Source organism: Aedes albopictus, chromosome 3, assembly GCF_035046485.1.
Source record: "Aedes albopictus strain Foshan chromosome 3, AalbF5, whole genome shotgun sequence".
Lineage (NCBI taxonomy): Eukaryota > Metazoa > Arthropoda > Insecta > Diptera > Culicidae > Aedes > Aedes albopictus.
In genome coordinates this window covers 282,873,768-282,879,537 of record NC_085138.1, presented here as the reverse complement: position 1 = coordinate 282,879,537, position 5,770 = coordinate 282,873,768, and positions in this window count along the sequence as shown.

The following is a 5,770-nucleotide window of genomic DNA, read 5'->3' as shown; positions in this document are numbered from 1 at the left end:
CAATGCCTTAGAAAGTCAAGAACATTTTCATAACCCTCAGCTTGGGCCCTAGTTCCGAAACTGAGCTTATATTGAAAATGCTAATGGTGCATACCAAGGAACACAAAATGGAACTAATAATGTTCATATCATTAATTTATCCTTCTTTAAACATGAGCCATTCTTTCGAGTTCTGTTGTATTGGAGATTGTTGTCATTACGGCTACTAAAACAATATCATCAGAGATTTTCCTTTCTTTGTAATATGTATGTGCTATTTATTTGAAAAATACTGTCTTAGTTATGTAGGCGTTCCATAATCCATAACATTATGGCCAGTCGTAAAATTTTCCGATTCCAGAAATGGCTTAGTTTGGCCAACCATGAACTAGGGACGGTAGGACGGTCAATCGTCAAGCTCAAGCAAAACCAGTGCGAGTGACACGGCTGGGTAATCGACCAACAAGCAAATTTTCAAATAGATCGTAAAATCAATGAAGGTATGTAATTATTCCCAATTGGCGTGATATGTTTGTCTAAGTTGTTAGTGTTGAGGTTAGCCTTTAGGCTTGTGCGTTTGAAAACTAGTCGAATCACTATTTCAGCCTTATGTTATTTTAGCCTTTTGATGCATTCAGCCTTCTGTGATTTCAGCCTTTCGTTATTCAGCCTTTTGTACGTAACCCGGAATTTCAAATCAAACGTATGTTTTTTTTTCATTCATGCTTAAAATCGCGTTTTGGGTTATAAAGTTCCTAGGAGTACTCACTAAACAGATTAAATTGCTGCATAAGCCATGATTTTCTGCTTATTTGAAATGTTTCATGATTTTGCGAAAGGAATAATCGAAGATTGCCTTGGTGATCGCGACGTTTAATCAGTTTAATCAGTTTACGCTGTTAAGTGAATCCCCCGGGGCCGGATCACAACGTCCGAGGCCATGTTGTCCCGGTCAATAAGTCGCGTTTTTTTGCGTAATAACGTCCAAAAGTATGGATGCGTCATTATATCCTATGTGCCTTCTTTCCTTGGACTTCATGACATATCTGCATATTTGGACGTTATGCCCCGAAAAAATGCGCCATAAAGTCCTGGGACATTATGGCCTCGGACGTTATGATACTGCGCCGAATCCCCCTCCTAATTCACGACGAAGGTTAATAATGTTTAAGGTGGCGATTGTCCGAAAACTCTCGCCAAAAAACAATGAAAATTGAAAAAAAAAAAATGGTTCGAATGGAAGACCAAAACATATTATATTGCAAGTAATACAAGAAAAAAAAATAATAACTTGGAAGCTCGCAGTAATTTTTACTGCATTGCGTATCTTCCGGCAATATTTAAACAAACTTTTTGTACATTTTTTTTGCCACACTTTTCTTTTTTATTGATGATTTTGAATTCCTATTGTTTATTATCAGGGTCAGGCCATTTCTGAAAAAGTTTCTTCATAAGTACCTGATTGATTTTTTTTTTCGAGGCAATAATTAAGTTATGTAACGTTAGAAATATGAAAAAGGAAATAAAAAACAGTTCAAGATCTGCATATAAACACAGAGTCGATTTTTTTTATGTGTTTGTTTTATTTATATTTGTTGTTTGACTTTTCAACCTCGGACTCAGTATCAGCAAACATCAGGAGAAACTTCGTCCGATAGCGGATTATTAGCTTTTTTGTTCATTCACGAATTTCAGTTACAACTGGGAAGCAATTGAAATAGATCATATATCAATCAAATACAAGGAGCGGCAGGAAATAATGCGAGGCAGTTTTTTTAAGACAGTGCCTGAAGCTGACGACGAAGAACATTTTAAAACATACCTAATGATAAACGATTTTTTTTTAATTTGCTTCATGCAGAAAATTGAATCAATGATTAGAAATCAACAATATCAAAAAAAAAAAAACATACCACTGCTTGTTTTTCAAATGGTTTCAAATATTAAAATCAGAATCTTACCAATCCAACACTCCAGAAACCTAATGGCCTTTGTACCTAAGTTCAGAGACAGCAGCGACATGCAAAATCCGATGCGATTTACCGAATGCCATTTCTTCAGGTCGACTTCCTCCTAACGGCGAGCTTTAACCAAACTTATGACCAACAACAACCCACCAACAATGTTCTGTGGAGCAGCGCGAGTCAGCTCAGCTATGGCAGGCGAAACGCTTTTTGGCACCCATTCAAATGGCAGTCCAAATTTACTATTACAAACTTAAAGACTTTATCCTCGCGATCTTTGACTCTTGCTGGGCGCGTTTTTAGCCTTTGCGTCTCAAGGGTCGGTTTTGTGGGAAACGGGAAGAAGTTTTGGCGGAGCCGAACAGCTTTTTGTTTAGAAGCACTTATTCATCCGTAGACGGGGAAGCAATCGGGATCGGGTGGCTAGCAGAGTTCGGGTAGTTGTTTTACTAGAACATGCCTTTGGACAGCACACGTTTGAAGGGGTGCTGCTGTGTGTGCGTACGCAGCGAAGTACATCTCATGTCTTGAAAGGCACGGACAGCAAAAAGATTTCCGAGATTTTCTTTGCTCCTTGTGCCCGATACCACAAACTGGGTGGCAAAGAAAAGCACTACGGAAAAGTCGTAAATCAACTGCTGCTTTCGCTAGTGGGTTTTATTGCATTTCGTTCGAGACTAAAGGGAACTAATGCTCGTTCGATTCGGACAAGTTGCATCGAATTTTCGGAAAACTATCGAGCACCTCGAGCCAAAATGGTAAATGCTTTAATTATGGAACTGATTTGGAAAGTAGATGAAATTTAAGATCTAACTCCTCGATTCTGATTACACCAATCGACAACATTGAACCATGTTGTCGCAGTTCAACATTTTGCTGCTTTTTTCAAGGATTTCGCCTCAAATAAGAGAGGATTGTTGGCTAGATTGTTGGTGAGTCAACCACCTGGAAAGAACTTAGCCCTGGTTCTCTTAAATGCTATGTTATGTTGCCAGCGCGATATCAGCAACCTGGTCTCGATATCAGACTGAAATCCATTAACTATCAAGAAAAGCAAACGACCGCTCCATCGGCAACAGATCCGGCAATGAATTAAGGACAATGCAATGATGGGTAACTCGGCTCTCGGAACGCAAGGACTTTGAATGATCTAACACATGCTACCCATTACAAATGAATTGGCGTAAAAGTGGTAGCTAACTAGGGGAGATGCTAGCTCAGTACTAGAGAACACAAAATTCGAGCAGTGGATCCTATCACCAACACTTCATACAAGTACTAGAGATGGTCGGGTTTCGGGTTTTCAAACCCGAAACCCGACCCGAACCCGAACCCGACGGGTACGGGTCGGGTTCGGGCTTGGAAATTTTTAAAAACTCGGGTTCGGGTCGGGTCCGGGTTCAAACAATTTTCAAAATTTTCGGGTACGGGTCGGGTCCGGGTTCGAATAACGTCGGGTTGAAGTCGGGTTTGGTACCAGTGTAAATAAATCAGTATTTGAAAATATGCTTTATTTGTTATAACCGATACACTTAACAATTATTTTTGAACTCGGGATTTGGTCGGGTTTATTGACAAATTTTTTTCTCGGGTTCGGGTCGGGTTCGGGTTTGATCATCGAAAAATTTTCGGGTTCGGGTCGGGTCCGGGTTTGACGGAACAAAAAATTCTCGGGTTCGGGTCGGGTCCGGGTTTTGAAATTGAAAATTGTTCGGGTACGGGTCGGGTTCGGGTCTGTAAAATCTGAAACCCGACCATCTCTAACAAGTACCCCATCTACTGAAGCGACGGTGATACCTAAGTAAAATTTCAAGTTTTATGATTTTCTATAAGCAGTTATCCAGACTCATTTCATAAAATTGCTAATAAAGTCAGTTTTCCATTTTTCCATAATCGATGTCAATCAATGCTTTGACCAGCATGCTGCAATTCTGCTTTGCAAGATTTGTAAGATATGTACTTTGCCACTCTTGAAGATGGCTCAGTATGTACAATACAATTTGCTTGACAACATGACTCCAAACTATTCCAGCATTGATTGTGCTGAGTTCAGGTGTCAATCTGAAGCTTTACCCAACACTTCGATACCGGAACAGCTGTCTTAGAACCAATGAAGTCATGTGACGCTCCAATGCGAGCTAACTCAGCGAATTCGTCCAGAAATTACTGCAGATATGGATTTCTTCAGATTTTTTATCCAAGAATTCCTAAAGAAATTCTTTCAGGAATTTGCTAAGAAATCGCTAAGAAATCCTGAGATTCCCTAAGGAATTCCTCTTGGAAATGCTTCTGGAGTTCATTATGGGGTTTTCTTCTGTGATTCTTTCAGTAAAAAAATCCAGGATTGTTTTAAAAATACCTACAAAAACTCTTCTTGGGATTCCTTCAGGAACTCCTCCTGGAATTCAATAAGAAACTTTTCCAAGAAATAATCCAAGACTTCTTCCAGGGACTGTTTCAGAATTCATCTTGGGATTGCCTCCGAGAATCCTCCGGATTATTTTTCAGGAACTCTTCCAGGTATTCCTCCAGAAACTGCTACAGGGATTCTTTCAAGAGTTCCTCTACGACTCAGTGGTCCTCAACCGTACCGTCTTCGCGGGCCAAAATTGAATTTATGAAAGAGACTGTGGGCCGCTAGTCATTCAAGGGTTTGTTATCAGCAATTTACAGGATTTAACACAGATTGCATAATTTAAAGGTGCAATTTTAGGGGATTTTGGATAAATTTCCTTAAATTTTGCTATTTAATAAAGGTTTATGATTTAAATTGTTGCGGATTTTTTTAGGAAGCGAATGAAGATATGCCCTGAAAACCTGCAGACATAATTTTTGAGAAATATGTGTAGCCGGCTTATGGAAGATGATTTTATCAAGATTGATAGAGGAATTTTAAATTGAAGTCCTGGAGGAACGTCTGAAACAGTTCCAAACAGAATGTTGAGAAGACTCCTTCCCAGACCACTCCAGGAAAGAAAGAGAAAAACCCAGAGGATATTAAGACAGCTTTTGGGAATTTAGATTTCTCAAAATAATGGCAGGTGTAATTTTTACGGAGTTCGAAAAATAATTTATAATTTTGTAATTTAAATTATATAATAGATTTTTGAGTATGTTTTTGCAAAGTTTTGATTCAACATTTTGTAGAAATGTCTTAAAGTATTATTAGAGAAGTATCTTGCAGTATCCTTGACATTTTTGGAGGGATTCAGATATTGCGCATTGCGCAGTTAAAAGTGCGACGAGGAAGTGCGGAATCTTATGATAAATAAGTGCGGTGAAGACACCGGAACGATTTGATAAAATATCGCACTTCATTCTTCACTCTTCACTTCATTCTTCACTTTGTCGCTGTCCAGTTAGCAATGCAATAAACTATAACAACTTTGAAAATATAAAAATATAACAGCAATTGTAAGTTTAAATTCGGAAATAATTTTTGGAATAGATTTCCGATAGAATTGCTAAATGAATAATTGATTTTTTTGAATAAACTTAAGAGAAAATTCGTTTCATTTTTTTTTCATTGAACAGAGTATTTTTGGCGAATTCTGTCAGAAATCTTGTGTCTAATATAGAGCCTCTGTAAAATTTTGCCTCAATGTTTTGGGAACCAGTGCAATATTCTCAGCAGAACTGAGTTGAGAAATGCAGCTGATAGTGATCAATATTTCAGAATTATCTTTACTTCTACGCTAATTACAATTTTGAACAAAATTCAGTACATTAGAAAACATATCAATATTTGGTACAATTTGTAATACAGTGTATCAAACAATTGTCCGTACAGCAAATTTTTCCTCCAATTCTATTTTATTCAAATGTTC